Source organism: Mandrillus leucophaeus, unplaced genomic scaffold, assembly GCF_000951045.1.
Source record: "Mandrillus leucophaeus isolate KB7577 unplaced genomic scaffold, Mleu.le_1.0 Scaffold1424, whole genome shotgun sequence".
In the NCBI taxonomy this organism is placed as follows: Eukaryota; Metazoa; Chordata; class Mammalia; order Primates; family Cercopithecidae; genus Mandrillus; species Mandrillus leucophaeus.
This window is the reverse complement of record NW_012101393.1, coordinates 359,355-375,769: the sequence shown is the minus strand read 5'-3', so window position 1 is coordinate 375,769 and position 16,415 is coordinate 359,355. Positions and strand designations below refer to the sequence as shown.

Here is a 16,415-nt window from a genome sequence, read left to right as displayed (position 1 = left end):
TCATAATCAACTAATTGACAACGCCAGGCAACTTTTATCTCTACAAACTTTTATCTCTCAAATGTGCCGGCTTTGCTCCATGTCTACTGCTAGCTACCACTTTAGTCTTACCATGTTTTTACTGATCTACTAAAACAGGCTCCTGAATAATCTCCTATCAACTTCTGTTGTCTCTTTCTAATAAAATCACCCATTACAAGTCAATTTGTTCTTTTGAAAACTCAAATGTTCTCATGTCATTTGAAGGTTTAAAATCTTACTGTTGCTTCATGTGCTCCAGCACTGTAGCTTGCTAATCTGTGCTATGTTATAGGAAACAAGAAGAGAATGAGGGAGACAGAAAACACACACACACACACACAGAGAGAGAGAGAGAGACAGAGAGAGAGAGAGGAGAGAGGGAGATAGAGGAGAAAGAGAGAGTTATCTTCTTATTCAAGTAGCTGCAAATATGTATTTTAGGCTTTTTAAAAAAATAATTTAGGCTTTTTTATTTGTTTGTTTCCTAACTAATACTTTTATCATTGCACTTATAGTCAAGAGCAAAAATTCTAATGTGGCTTCAAAGGTGCTGAATGAGCTGTCTGACTTCTGCCTACCTTCTAGTTCCCCTTTTTACCGCTCTTCCTTCCTTTCACCATATACTAACTCTTCTGGACTTCGTTCAGTTCTTCAAAGATGCTGAACTCCTTTCTGCTTGAGATCCTCACACCTTGTCTTTGCTCCTCTGACCCTATCTTATTAACAACTATTGGTTCTTCAGATTTTAACCCTGGGTCATCCATCTCAAGCAGTTTGTTCCCTACCACCACCACCACTACCACCGCCAGTCTGTATAATTTTATCAGGTTTCATTGTTAAATGGTTTGATATCACTTTATTGTTGTCCTTTTTTGGTGAAATAATTTTACATTAAAAATATATATGAAGTATAAAATATTATTACAAATCATTATATACCCCCAATCCAGTTTAAGAAATACAATTATACTAATACCATTTAGTAAAGCATGGTGGTCAACTGGAGATTCTGTTTTCTAGCCTCTTGTGCAGCTGGTTGTAGTCCTGTGATTACATACAGTTTTACAGCAGTTGTACATTTTTCTAAACAGTATATTATTTAGTTCTACACATCTGTGAATATTGTTAAAATGTTGCCATTTTTTCTCTTTCATTTTTTGCTTTTGTACTCAGTATTATGTTTTTGAGATATTTCTGTGTTAATAGGAGACACTATTTCATTCATTTCCCATTTATTTCCTATGTGAGTTCAGTTTGATGGAATTATGATATTCTTCTATGTCATTACTATGCCTGTATGCATTGTTTTATTTGTGGACATTTGGCTTATTTCTAGTTATACATACACACACACCCATATGTTATGTGTATATATACACATACTGATGTGTTTGTGGTTTGTGTAGATATGCAGATTAGAAATATTGCTGTCATGAATATTATAGTAAAGTAGAATGATTTTCAACTCAATCTTGCATGAGGGTTCAATTGTGACTAAATATTTGCACAGAAAACTTTTTTTCTTCCATTTAGAGTCAAGACTATCACAAATTATTCTTTGACCCTTCCCTTTGAGGGGACCTTTTCTAAGATTGTAAAACTGCTATCGTTTGATTTGGAAAATCTCAGTTATTAATTAGATTTCTCCACTGAGAAGGGAATTGGCTTATGGACGGTTGTGAATATCTAATCTGGTTCATTTTGTAGTTAGCATTGTAATTCCACTTGACATTTTGAAGCCAATTGATACTGTATAAGCAGTCTGTTGGCCATTCCTACCAAATTTCTGTAGAGATTGTCTGAAAACTCTGGCTGTTTTCAAGTTTAAATATATTTAAAATTACTCCTTGCTGGAGTAATAATTCCATTTTCAAATGTAATTGACAAAGATTCTATGTAGATCAAAAAATTTCACACACGAAGATATGATCTTAACTTTTAGCAGTAACCATGAAATGTGCTTTGTTCAGCCACAAGTTTTTAAAAAGTGTCCTTTTTGATATTATTCTGGGTGTTTTAAAATCTGTTTTTAGTGATGCAAGTCTATAGTAATGTAGCAAATTTGATTTTCAATATTTTTTCAAGTATGCAGCAAAAGGTGAATGCTTTTTTTAAAAGTAACATTCAATTAGACTTTTGTGGTGAATCAAACACCCCATTTGCTGGTCATTAAAGCATCCCCGAGTGGTGTGGGAATTTTGGAGGTAGGGGTAATTAAAGTCCATGAAAGACTTGGGGTGAGGTGTCAGATGGGCAGGAATTATAATACCTGTTACTCTATGTGAAAGTTGATAAAAAGCAGCAGTCCGGAACACTAATTGAAGTCACTAAGGGACTTGGTTCTGTATGTGGAAAGAAGAGGGACTCGAGACCAATCTGACTTCACATACTGACTCTACTCCTGTTACTAGATGTGTGACCATCTAATGTGTTATTAGACCTTCAGTTTTCTCATCTGTAAATGGCGAATAATAATACTTATTTCATAGGATACTTACGAGGATCAGTTTTAATAATAAATTTGGAAGATCTAGAACAGAGCCTGGCACACAGTAGGCATCAACAGCAGTCATATGGCTTCTATGACATAGCAACTAAACCAAATTTTTTTTATGAAGGAGAGATATCAAAGAGCTTTTATAATAGTAGAGAGATTTTATGATGAACTTAAATAAATAGATTGTAATGTTTTTATATTTTGCAATAATTGTAACATAGATACAATTTATTTAGGGTGAAATTTGATCAAATAATGACTAAATGTTTCTTAATGTAACATAACCACTTTATTTTTCTTGAACAGTAGCCCTTTAGAAGGAAAACAATATAGCTAGATCCTTACTTTGTTTTACTAAAATATAGTCCAATTGGATTAAAGATTTAAATGTTAAAACTTTTTAAAGTAAGGGCAAAATATATTGGAATAAACTTGCATATATTTTTGTGTGACAATAGTTTGGCTATGCAGGGCATAATGTCTAGACACCAGAAATAGAAAGATAAGTCTGACTGAAACCAGTGGCAAATCCATATAAGTCTGCAGCAAACTCGATGCTTGCCTTCTTGGAGGAAAGAATTCAGCCAAGGGGCAGAAGTAGGTTTAAGGCAGAGGGAGAGAGCAAGGCAAGTTTTAAGATTGAGAGTTTATTTAAAATGCTTTAGAGCAGGAATGAAAGGAAGCAATGTACACTTGGAAGCAGACCAAGCACGTGACTTGAGAGATCCAAGTTCTCTGTTCAGCCTTTGACTTGGGGTTTTACACATTAGCATGGTTTTAGGGTTTCCATTTCTCTTTTCTTGGCTCTTCTCTTGAGGTAGGCTGTCCACATGCACAGTGCCTGCCAGCACTAGGGAGGGGCTGCATGCACAGTGTGTTTACTGAAACTGTGCACATGTTCACTTGAGGTGCTTTCCCTTACCAGTAGTGCATTCCCAGAGGAAGGTTATGTACCAGTTAAACACCACCATTTTGCCTCTTAGTGCGCATGCTTGAGTCCACTCGTTCAACTCCTAACATCACCGGCTCAGGTGTTTTCTGCCTATCGGGATACTGTCTTTCACTGGCACTGGCTGCAGCCAATTATCATTTCAGAGCGACAGTTTAGCAACCACTAGGCCATCAACTAATGTTTGCTTGACATTCCTGGGGAGATGGTCCTCTCCTGCACTGTTCATGTCTGACTAACTACCTACTGTAACATGACAACAGGTGTTTTAGAATTTATAAACTGTGTAAATGAATTCCAAAGTCAAGAACAAATTGGGAACATTTTTGTTGGCAAATATGATGAGAAAATAGCCATTACTCTAGTATACAAAGAGCTACTGCAAATAAATTTAAAAACACTACTTCGATTTCAAAATTGACAAAACTGAATAGACCAGAAAAATCAATACAAACAAACAATAAATATTTAAAGCATGCTCATCCACACTCATGATTTTTATAATACAAATTAATATGGCATTTTTCAACTATCCAAATATTAGCCAATCCTCATTTAATAGTTTATAGTTTTGGCATGTGTGTGGTGAAGCAGGCACATCTATTCACTTGCTGGTACTGTAAATTGCTGGAATGAAATATGAAATATGTATACCAAAATTTAAAATGTACATACCTCTGCCAGTAATTTATTTACTTAATAAACTCAAAGCTGTATGCATTTAAGAATTTTCTTTGCAGGATTGGCCACACAGATTTTGACAAAAAAGTCTTAGGTAAATCTGAATCTTCAAGATAGAGAAACAGTAAAATTAATAAAATTAGTTATATCCTTAACATAGTGTGCTATTAGCCGTTTAAAAAAATAGGAGAGAACTATAATATGCAAATATTGAATGATTTGCAAGTATTTTAATGTGAAAAAAGTAATAACTAAACAATTTTTACTGTAAACTTATATATATATGCAGAGAAAAAATAATTATAAGTGTGGATATAGGGTACATATTAGAAATTTTTCTGGAAAGAATGTTTTTAAATGTTGAGAGTAGAATTAGCGATTTCAGTGTGGAATAGCAGGAAGGAAGGAATAATACCCATTAATGATTTCCTGAAGTATTTGAAAGTTCTCCTCTGTTCATGTATGTTTTACTTTAATTTTTAAAAATTAATGCAGTCAATATGATGATAAAAATGTACAAATTATGAAGGACTAAAATTAAATTAAATGTCATTAGGATCCAGCAGATTATTTTAGGTATTGGAAAACATGTACAATATGCTCTTGAAAGGGAACTGTCAAAACGACATTCTGGAGGTGAAATGATGCATGCATTTGTGTCTAATGAGCTTTATTTTCCCCCAGACAAAGTCAAAGGAAGATCAAGAGCAGGGACCCACTTTGACTCAGCCCGGAGACGGAGTCGAGCAGTCCTTTATCACATCTCTGGGCACCTGCAAAGAAGAGAAAAGAACAAATTGAAAATAAATAACGTAGGTGGTATGTGTGTACAGGACGAATGCTAGTGTTTCCCCTGGTGGCAATGTTTGACTCGTTAAAGAAAGGCCTCAATTACCCATTTACTGGCTTGCCTACATTTTTTTTTCCACTTTGGTTTGTGCTTTTCTATATAGAACAAACTGGAAAAGGTCAGCAGTCATGAGGCATTTCTATAATAAAAGTGCTTAATCATCGTGTTATCACAGCATAGAGATTAGAATATTATTGCAGTGAAGTAAATATGGTACTAGGGACACTGCAAATGGGGACACACTGGTTACATTTTATGAAACAAAAATGATGCAGCAAGTCATATTACACATTCATAGTTTATTGGTTAAAATTTCTCAAATTTAATTTTAGTTCCATCGTTTTGCACATTATCTAGTTCTACAAATGCTTTTATCCAGGAGAAACATGACCAAATCAAAGCCATTACGCCACTAAAAAACTTTCATTATATATAAAACACAGTTGAAAATTTCACAGTAAAACACTGGATTTACAATTGCATACCATACATTAAACAATTTTGGAAAGTCACACTTTTAGTAAATTACAATAGAGTTGCTTTCTGAAATATGATGTCTCTCTGTCAAAGCCACAACAAATAACTATGCCTGTATAAGGTGATTCTTTCCAATTTTACATGACATATATCCTCCAGGATTTCACACTGAATTTTGTAACTGGTTCTTAGCACTAAGAGACTTCACTGAGAAACCTAGAACAATATCTATTTAGTTGTAGATAGTCAGAGTTTTAAAATGATGTTAATGTCATTAATTTGCCTTATGGAATCATCAAAACATATATGGGGGGTTGTGTGACCATAGGTGGCAGATTAAATACCAGCATCTAACTTGCCAATGACAAGAAAAAGTCACATGAAATGACCAGATCTATTTTGGAATTGATTTAAGATCCAGAAGTTCTGGGAGTTAACGACAGAGGGGGGATCCTTTGACATTTTATTTTTAACATAGCAAGCTCAAGGACTACCTAATCTGACATACACATACACATGCTTTGATAAAACAGGACCATTCATCAGACATACAAAGTATTCATTTCTCTGATTGTAGTGAACAAAGAAAGATGTATGAACCCAGGGTGAGGAGCGAGATTTGACATGAAAGTGCTGCAAACCTGGCTCTACTTCAGTGCAACTTTCTGGAAGCCAAAACAAGATGTTTTGAATCATTTGTCCTCCCAGGACCATCAACCATGTCCGTGCTGGTCTGCCATGTACCACTGTGGAGGGTCACATTTTGATTTTTTTTTTTTTTTGGTCCTAATTCAATATAAAGGTTCTCTAGGGATACGTGTGCCCTAGTGTTATATTGATTTCCTGGGAATCCAGGGAGAGGCTTGAAACAGTACACACCACTTGATCTATGGATCCTTCCACTGGTGCCTATTTACATCCCCTTTCAGTTACCAAGTCAGCCTTAGTGACATAAGCAAGTTATAGGAAGAAACAAAGGTAACTACATCTGGGCTTGATTCCATGCAAACCAACCAGCAAAGCACCTAAACAAATATTATCCACAGATTCTGTAAGGCTGAAAGCTGACACTATCAGCTTTTAGTGGAGAATTTAAACGTAGTAAGAATTAGTGCTTTAAAATGCATTTGCTGGGCATGCTATTTTTCCCTTTAGATTTAACAAAGTACAAAGCAGTACTTAAAAATATGATTTCAAAAAAAGTATAACTCCCATTACTTAGCTAATTTGCTTAATTGCCATTCATTTAAGAAATACAAACATCAGGGTAGAGTATTAAAATAATACATAGTAATTTAAGATGCCTAATCAGCACAGTGACTCTAATACTACAGGTAATGCTACAGGTAATATCTAATACTACAGGTAATATCTTATTCCTGAAGCAAAGTATGGAATCAGGAATTGCCCTGTTCACCTGTTCACCATCTCCTTTCAGGAATAACAGAGTAGAATGGCTAAATGGCAGATAGAAGGAAGACAGAAGGGAGAAGAGGAAATGACTTGTATAGTTTATTAAATAAACAAATTTTCTGGAAATTCTGGCTGTGATAACATTTGCACACACAAAAAATAATTCTTAACATTTTATAGTCGTTTGCTATTTACAAATTCCTTTTACTTAAATCATATTATTTGATTCTCATAGAAGCCAGTACTAGGTCTGATTTTTATTAGTCCCATTTTAATGATGGAAAAAACTCAACTTATTAGAAGCAGCAGTTGTGGTACCCAATCTTTAATCTTCTAATTCAAAGCCACCGTGCTTCTGACTCTTACCTTGTTGTTTCTCAGATACAGTTCTGTGGAACAGGAATATATGCTTCAGCCATAGTCAAATGAACTCATCAGGTCATCAGCAGGTTTGGGAATCAAGATGCAACATATTTTAGTCTGGCTCTAACTTTGCCTGGTATACCTTGAAAAAGGTGTTTTCAAATTCTACCTTCCTTAATTTGTTATTCTGTCAATCAAATAAGAATGAGATGATGCAAATGTTTCCAACACGAAGAAATGTTAAAGATCACACTAGAGCCTTGGAAGCTTGAAAGGAGAGTGCTACAAATGCGTATTTCCGGCAGGGGACAGTGGTAATCATCAAAGGCATACACTGGCTTTAGATTACTCACTGAAGTGACTGTAGAAATATTTTCACATTCTCTTGCTCATTCAGATGATAGCTTCAAAGGAACTATTGCAAAAATAGTTTAGGAAACAATTAATTAGGCACTGGAGTTAACTATTTTGTTGGTGTCACAGTTTAGAGGTTAAACATCTAAAACACCATTGGTACTAAAGAAATATGATTGAAGATTAATAAATAAGATAAACCTAATGTCTAGAGTAGACAAACTCCATGTTTGACAGTTACAAATAACATGTCTTCTTCCCTGCTTCCTGCTAAAAAGCATAATTTTACAACTGTGTAGAATTTTTCTTTACAATTTTAAGTATTTTTTTCATTTGAAAGGATTTTGATAAAACGTTACAAAAACTGGTGGAAGAAGAGGAGCATCTATTTTTCTTCACTCAGGTGATTATGTAAAGATGTTTGCAGGATTTGAGTTAACAACATTTCAAAATTTAAATCTAATCTCAAATGTATTGAATTCTCAGTATCTTTTAAAAATATTTTTAAAATATGTTCTAAGTAGCTTACAAAATGAAACCATGTGATTTATTTTCTGATTTGTACAGAAAAGTGATATATTGCTGAACTTTTGTGACAGAATCCCTAATGCTTCATTATCAGCATAATCAAAAACAAAAGCAAAAACTTCACTTTTTAGTTTTCCCAAATCATTACCCCTAGATATCGATGTTCCCTCAAACAGTGTAAAATTTTAATTTCTGTAATATGATAGGAAAAATTTATGTGGATAGAAAATGAGATATTTCCCATGGCTTCTGATAACTCTTTATTGTGGTAAATATTCAGGGAAAATTTGGATTAGAATCAATCATGTTGTTATAACTAGAAGTGTTTATCAATAGTGGGAAGATTAATGGTTACAGACCTCAATTCCCTCTTCCAATGTAACAGACTGAATTTTTATGAGAAGCCCAACAGGGCTACTTCGTCTCCTCTTCTCTGTTTTATGCCAAAGTCTACCTTTGGAACTGGTTTCTTCAAACCAGAGAATGAGGCAAAGGAGATAGGATGAATATCAGGGAATTGTATGAAACATAGATGCAGTGGCAGATGGGCATCTAAGGACCATCTGGAAATAGTTTAACAGTGACCCACCACGAAGTGCTGACATTATGAGATGCCTGTGTGGGTTGAGTGAGAATATTAACAGGAAGTGGAAACATGGGTTGAAAATACCTACCAAAGAGAAATGCCAGACAGGGGTGCATTAATATCAAGGTAGCAAAACTATTCAATCACTGACAGTCAGCACTTAGAGCTAGATGTTCCTGATGTTTCTGAACCTTTCTTGAATCCTCAGGTACTTCAGGATCCCTGAACACTTCACATTAATCTGCCCTTCCCTCAATGAGTGAGACAAGAACACAACATAGTGACCTACAAGTAATATGTATTCTGGAATTTTTAACTGCTCTGTTAATTCAACTAAACTTTCAAATATAAGTTTCCATTACCTATCTTGGATTTCTCATTAATTGAGGTCAAAGCAAGGTCTGCAAGTATCTGGTCACAGGCTTGTCAAATTTCCACACATGCTATTGTTGGGCCTCCCTTTGTCTTCTAGCAACAAGGGAATTGTTCATGAATTTGAACTGCATTCAAAGTGAAGTCCTTTTGCAGTTATCAAAAACTCCAGCTATTCTGCATTTAGTCAACTGCACAGTGAACACTGGCTTTCTCCTCCCCTGACTTGAATAATAACTCTTAAGTAACTGTTTCTTACTTTACCATCTGAACAATGTCTGGTGCATGTCAGACTGCATCTGTGTCTATCAAGGTAATGAGGTTTGGGTTCCCAACTTCACCAACAGCCACAATGCAAAAAATGAAAGTAGTTAGCATGACTTAGCTATATTTGGAAAGAAATGTAAACTGTTTACAATATATTATTGTTCATATATCTATTCTTTTTGGAAAGAAAGATACCATTGCTATCATGAGTAAAATATCAGGTCAAATGTAGTCTTTAGATAATGACTGTCATCAGAGATCTATAAGTATACAGAATGTTCCCATGACAATAGGAATGTAAATATAGCTTTGTGTTTATAATGTGTGTAGGATTGCATGTAACTGTGAATGTTTTTTGATGACATCTTAGGTAATGGTCTTTTTTATTTTTTAATGAACAAAATCTGGGTTACTCACTTAGCTTCATGACTAAACTCTGCATATTCCTGTTCCTTATAACAAAGATCTCTGCTCAGTTTTAGATGTTTAGATGTTTTGCATCACCAGCTTTTAAAAGTCACTTGTAAGATATTGCATTGTGTAGTGAATGATCCTTCTCACAAAAGTGTATGTTTCAAACGATGTAATCCTTGTTTCTAATGTTGTGTTTCTCCTTTCTCTCCTTTTGGTCTTCATCCACAGAATGTTTTTGTAGATAAACCAGCATTTCCGGAGTATAAAGTTTCTGATGCAAAAAAGTCCAAATTCATACTTTTGCATTTTAGCACTTTTAAAGCTGGCTGGGACTGGCTTATTTTGTTGGCAACGTTTTATGTTGCTGTGACTGTACCTTACAACGTTTGCTTTATTGGCAATGACGACCTATCCACAACTCGGAGCACAACTGTCAGTGACATTGCAGTGGAGATCCTTTTTATTATAGGTAAGAACAAACAGCTGCTTTCCTAGGATATTTGCATATGGGAAGTGAAGTGTGTTCCAGATTTTTCTGACATGAATTTGAACTAAGATCCATTTGCATGGGCGTGATTCAGCCTCTGATGCAAATTTTGGAGAAGCGCATACTGTATTTGGATTTCTGAAAATTGCCTCTTCCAACTTTTCCTGTTCCTTTATTCAAACAGATCTAAACTGATCTCCTGTGTTTCTATACTTATTTCATCCAAAATGGGCTAAAAAAGATTTAACAGCTGTTTTGTTTGTGTTCTCACATCCTTCATGATCTTAAACTTGTAGGGTCAGAGATGGGATTTGGCAAAAACCCACCAGTGGTGTTGTGACAGTGGTCCACTCCTTGACGTGGTTCTTTCTCCATGCCCTTCCGTGCCCTTTCAGCACGTTGATGGTTTCAATAGGTGACCTGGTTGCAGAAACAAAGCATTACATAAGCCTTGCAGTAAATCTGGAGAAGCAGTGAGTATCTGATTTTAATTAAAGAAAAGGCCCCAAAGGATGTTTGTTAAGAGAATTTATCCCTAGAATATTGGGTACCTCAGTTGAAGCTGCATCTGTGCCAATTTTGTAAGCCTTTTCCTATTTTCCTGTCCTTTAAATCTTCATCTTGTTTAGACCAAAGCCTAGCTTTAGCTTGCTCATTCTAGGACAGATTCCGGGTCTTTAAGTCCCTGACTTAAAGTCAACAGGGACTTAAACTTAACTTAAAGTCTGTTAAGTCAACAGATTGACTCCCTGTTGAATTATTGACTGTCATTAGCAGCTGATACCTGCTTCTTTCCTTGGTCATGTTGATAGAGGGCTATATTCTTACTGTAAAGATGAGAGAATGTTTGAAAATATTACCATGCAGGTAGGTGAACACAGGAGTAAGAAATGGATCTTAAAATTTCAAAGAAAAATAAATAAATAAGTGAGGCACATCAAAACCTTGGTTCAATGGTGGTGGTAGTTTTTTTTTTTGTTTTTTTTTTTTTTGGTTGTTTTTTTCTCAGTGAAGCTCTTACATCTTTGAGGTTAGAGTGAGTTTTCTTGTTGAATGTCAGCACGTTTGCTTTGGATGAGTTTGTGTGCTCTTGGTATGGCTTGCCATCATTATTAACATTGTATCTACTGGGCACATCCTTCAGAGCCTTGATAGGACCCCTGCTGTCACCCCAGAAGTGGTAGCTGTAGTGTGTTTAGGCCACTAGATGGCAATGTTGTCTAGTTAGGCAGATGGCAAATTTATTTTTAATTTTTTAATTTTAAAATATAGCTATCCTTTATTAGAAAGTTGTAACCATAAAGGGATCTATTAAATAATGGTTAAATGGAAAATAACATTCCAGTTTGAACAAAAATTTAAAATGAAAATGGTAGACAAATTGGGTGTGTCTATGGTTTTGTATCCTTTTACTTTGCCAACATTTGACGTCTCCTTCCACCCACCCATGATGCACACATAAATTAACATCCTAAAAACACTCTCCATGACCTGGTCAAAATTCTCAAGAATTTGGGCAGTCACTCAACATGTCTAAGCCTTCATTTTTTGTAGTAACGATTGCATAGGGTTTCATGAAATAATAGATGTAAGTATCTGCTTAACAAATATTTCATCATCTTATTATTGTTATTTACAACTTTGTTATTAGGCTAAGTTATATCTTGAACTTTCCTTTCCATTCTTCCTGGTTCTTAGATATTTGAAATTCTTTGGCCTTAGAAGCCACTTCTGTTACTGTGTGTTCATTAACAGATGATGACTTATTTACTCCTATAAAAACTCATACTTTTGATGGAGATATTTTAAAAGTTTTTGTTTATTTCGTTTTAAGGCTGCTTTTCTCTACTAAACCAATGGAGACTCTTTTGCTCCCCTGATAGCAACCCCTAAATTCTTCTGTGTTTTTTATTACTGTCATTTCTACTGTTCTTCAGGCAGCAAGATGGTTCTCCCAGTAGGCAATATCCATCCCTTACTAGCTACATGACAATGGAATGAAAACCCATTCCAATTTTTTTGCAGTTTACTTTCTGCAAAGATTCATTTAGGATTTGAAATTTTGGTCTGCAAGCAGTTCTAGTGTGACTCCTGCCTGAAATCCCTTGTTGATGGACTTCTTTTTATAAGCAGTAAAAACTTTCCTGTTCTTTCCTGGTGTTATCTGCTTGCTCTTTCTTTTGAATGAGTTTAAGCATATCTACAATTATAGCATATTTAGAAAAATGACTTAAATTAATATTTCTCTGTTTCCCCCAAACCTTTATTCTATAAAATATTTCAAAAAGGTGGCCTAAAAGTGATCATTGACAAATAAGTTAAAATACTGGGGACAAAATAGTTGCCTGTAATATTGTATCTTTACAATGTGAAGGTAGTGTTCATACCATTTAATATTTGTTAAATTACTGCAGACTTAAACTTCCCTGTCTGACAGCTTTGAAGAGAGTAATCCTTCTCCTAGCATGGAGTTTGAGATCTGAGAATGAACAGACTGCCTCCTCAAGTGGGTCCCTGATCCTGGAGTAGCCTAAATGGGAGATACCTCCCAGTAGGGGCTGACTGACACCTCATATTGCCAGGTGCCCCTCTGAGACGAAGCTTCCAGAGGAAGGATCAAGCAGAAACATTTGCCGTTCTTCAATATTTGTGTTCTGCAGCCTCTGCTGGTGATACCCAGGCAAACAGGATCTGGAGTGGACCGCCAGAAAACTCCAACAGGCCTGCAGCTTAGGGTCCTGACTGTTAGAAGGAAAACTAACAAACAGAAAGGACATCCACACCAAAACCCCATCTGTACATCACCATCGTCAAACACCAAAGGTAGATAAAACCACAAAGATGGGGGAAAAACAGAGCAGAAAAGTTGAAAATTCTAAAAAATCAGAGCATCTCTTCTCCTCCAAAGGAACGCAGCTCCTTGCCAGCAATGGAACAAACCTGGATGGAGAATGACTTTGACAAGTTGAGAGAAGAAGGCTTCAGATGATTGGTAATAAGAAACTTCTCTGAGCTAAAGAAGGATGTTCAAACCAATTGCAAAGCCAATAGAAAACCTTGAAAAACAATTAGATGAATGGCTAACTAGAATAAACAGCTTAGAGAAGACCATAAATGACCTGATGGAGCTGAAACCATGGCACAAGAACTATGTGCTACATGCACAAGCTTGCAGTAGTTGATTCAATCAACTGGAAGAAAGTGTATCAGTGATTGAAGATCAGATGAATGAAATGATGCAAGAAGAGAAGTTTAGAGAAAAAAGAGGTAAAAGAAATGAACAAAGCCTCCAAGAAAGATGGGACTATATGAAAAGACCAAATCTATGCCTGATTGGTGTACCTGGAAGTAACGGGGAGAATGGAACCAAGTTGGAAAACACTCTTCAGGGTATTATCCAGGAGAACTTCCCCAACGTAGCAAGGCAGGCCAACATTCAAATTTATGAAATACAGAGAATGCCTACAAAGATACTCCTCAAGAAGAGCAACTCCAAGACACGTAATTATCAGATTCACCAAATATGAAATGAAGAAAAAAATCTTAAGGGCAGCCAGAGAGAAAGGTAGGGTTACCCACAAAAGGAAGCCCATCAGACTAACAGCAGACCTCTCGGCAGAAACACTACAGGCCAGAAGAGAGTGGGGGCCAATATTTAATATTCTTAAACGGAAGATTTTGCAACCCAGAATTGCATATCCAGCCAAACTAAGCTTCATCAGTGAAGGAGAAATAAAATCATTTACAGACAAGCAAATGCTGAGAGATTTTGTCACCACCAGTCCTGCCTTACAAGAGCTCCTGAAGGAAGCACTAAAAACATGGAAAGGAACAACTGGAACCAGCCACTGCAAACACATGCCAAATTGTAAAGACCATCAATGCTAGGTAGAAACAGTATCAACTAACGAGCAAAAAAACCAGTTAACATCCTACTTACAGGATCAAATTCACACGTAACAATATTAGCCTTAAATGTAAATGGGCTAAATGGTTAATTAAAAGACACAGACTGGCAAATTGGATAAAGAGTCAAGACCCATCAGTGTGCTGTATTCAGGAGACCCATCTCACATGCAGAGACACACATAGGCTCAAAATAAAAGGATGGAGGAAGATCTACCAAGCAAATGGAAAACAAAAAATGGCAGGGGTTGCAATCCTAGTCTCTGATAAAACAGACTTTAAACCAACACAGATCAAAAAAGACAGAGAAGGGCATTACATAATGGTAAAGGGATCAATGCCACAAGAAGAGCTAACTATCCTACATATATATGCACCCAATACAGGAGAACCCAGATTCATAAAGCAAGTCCTTAGAGACTTACAAAGAGACTTAGACTCCCACACAATAATAATGGGAGATTTTAACACACCACTGTCAACATTAGATCAACGAGACAGAAAGTTAACAAGGATATCCAGGAATTGAACTTAGCTCTGCACCAAATGGACCTAATAGACATCTGCAGAACTCTCCACCCCAAATCAACAGAATATACATTCTTCTCAGCACCACATCACACTTATTCCAAAATTGACCACATAGTTGGAAGTAAAGCACTCCTCAGCAAATGTAAAAGAACAGAAATTATAACCAGCTGTCTTTCAGTCCACAGTGTAATCAAAATAGAACTCAGGATTAAGAAATCAATCAAAACCACTCAACTACATAGGTACTGAACAACCTGGTCCTAAATGACTACTGGGTACATAACAAAATGAAGACTGAAGTAAAGATGTTCTTTGAAACCAATGAGAACAAAGATACATCATACCAGAATCTCTGGGACACATTTAAAGCAGTGTGTAGAGGGAAATTTATAGCACTAAATGCCTACAAGAGAAAGCAGGAAAGATCCAAAATTGACACCCTAATATCACAATTAAAATAACTAGAGAAGCAAGAGCAAACACATTCAAAAGCTAGCAGAAGGCAAGAAATAACCAAGATCAGAGCAGAACTGAAGGAGATAGAGACACAAAAAACCCTTCAAAAAATCAAGGAATCCAGGAGCTGATTTTTTGAAAAGATCAACAAAATTGATAGACTGCTAGCAAGAGTAATAAAGAAGAAAAGAGGAAAGAATCAAATAGATGCAATGAAAAATGATAAAGGGGATATCAATACAGAGAATACTGTAAAAATCTCTATGCAAATAAACTAGAAAATCTAGAAGAAATGGATAAATTCCTGGACCCATACACCCTCCCAAGACTAAACCAGGAAGAAGTTGAATCCCTGAATAGACCAATAACAGGCTATGAAATTCAGGCAATAATGAATACCCTACCAACCAAAAAAAGTCCAGGACTAGACGAATTCACAACCGAATTCTACCAGAGGTACAAGGAGGAGCTGGTACCATTCCTTCTGAAACTATTCCAATCAACAGAAAAACAGGGAATCCTCCCTAACTCATATTATGAAGCTAAACATCATCCTGATACCGAAGTCTGGCAGAGACACAACAAAAAAAGAGAATTTTAGACCAATATCCCTGATGAACATCAATGTAAAAATCCTCAATAAAATACTGGCAAGCCGAATCCAGCAGCACATCAAAAACCTTATCCACCATGATCAAGTGGGCTTCATCCCTGGGATGCAACGCTGGTTCAATGTATGCAAAACAATAAACATAATCCATCACATAAACAGAACAAAAGACAAAAACCACATGATTATCTCAATAGAGGCAGAAAAGGCCTTCAACAAAACTCAACAGCCCTTCATGCTAAAAGCTCTCAATAAACTAGGTATTGATAGGACGTATCTCAAAAAAAAAAGGTGCTATTTATGACAAACCCACCCCCAATATCATACTGAATGGGCAAAAACTGGAAGCATTCCCCCTCTCTCTCCACTCCTATTCAACATAGTGTTGGAAGTTCTGGCCAGGGCAATCAGGCAGGAGAAAGAAATAAAGGCTACTCAATTAGAAAAAGAAGCAATCAGATTGTCCCTGTTTGCAGATGACATGATTGTATATTTAGAAAACCCCATCGTCTCAGTCCAAAATCTCCTTCAGCTGATAAGCAACTTCAGCAAAGTCTCCAGATACAAAATCAATGTGCAAAAATCACAAGCATTCCTATACACCAATAACAGAAAAACAGAGAGCCAAATCATGAGTGAACTCCCATTCACAA

The 16,415-nt window shown here is 36.0% G+C and overlaps 1 protein-coding gene across 1 annotated transcript in view; it reads left to right on the top strand.

Moving 5' to 3' along the window:
* Positions 1-4,836: 4,836 nt before the first annotated feature.
* The window catches only part of KCNH8 (potassium channel, voltage gated eag related subfamily H, member 8), a 189,157-nt gene continuing 177,578 nt past the window's right edge, over positions 4,837-16,415 (top strand). The window contains exons 1-2 of the mRNA XM_011974184.1: positions 4,837-4,960; positions 10,001-10,241. The gene's annotated coding sequence lies outside the window, so the exon portion shown is untranslated. The remainder of the gene's footprint in view (positions 4,961-10,000; positions 10,242-16,415) is intronic.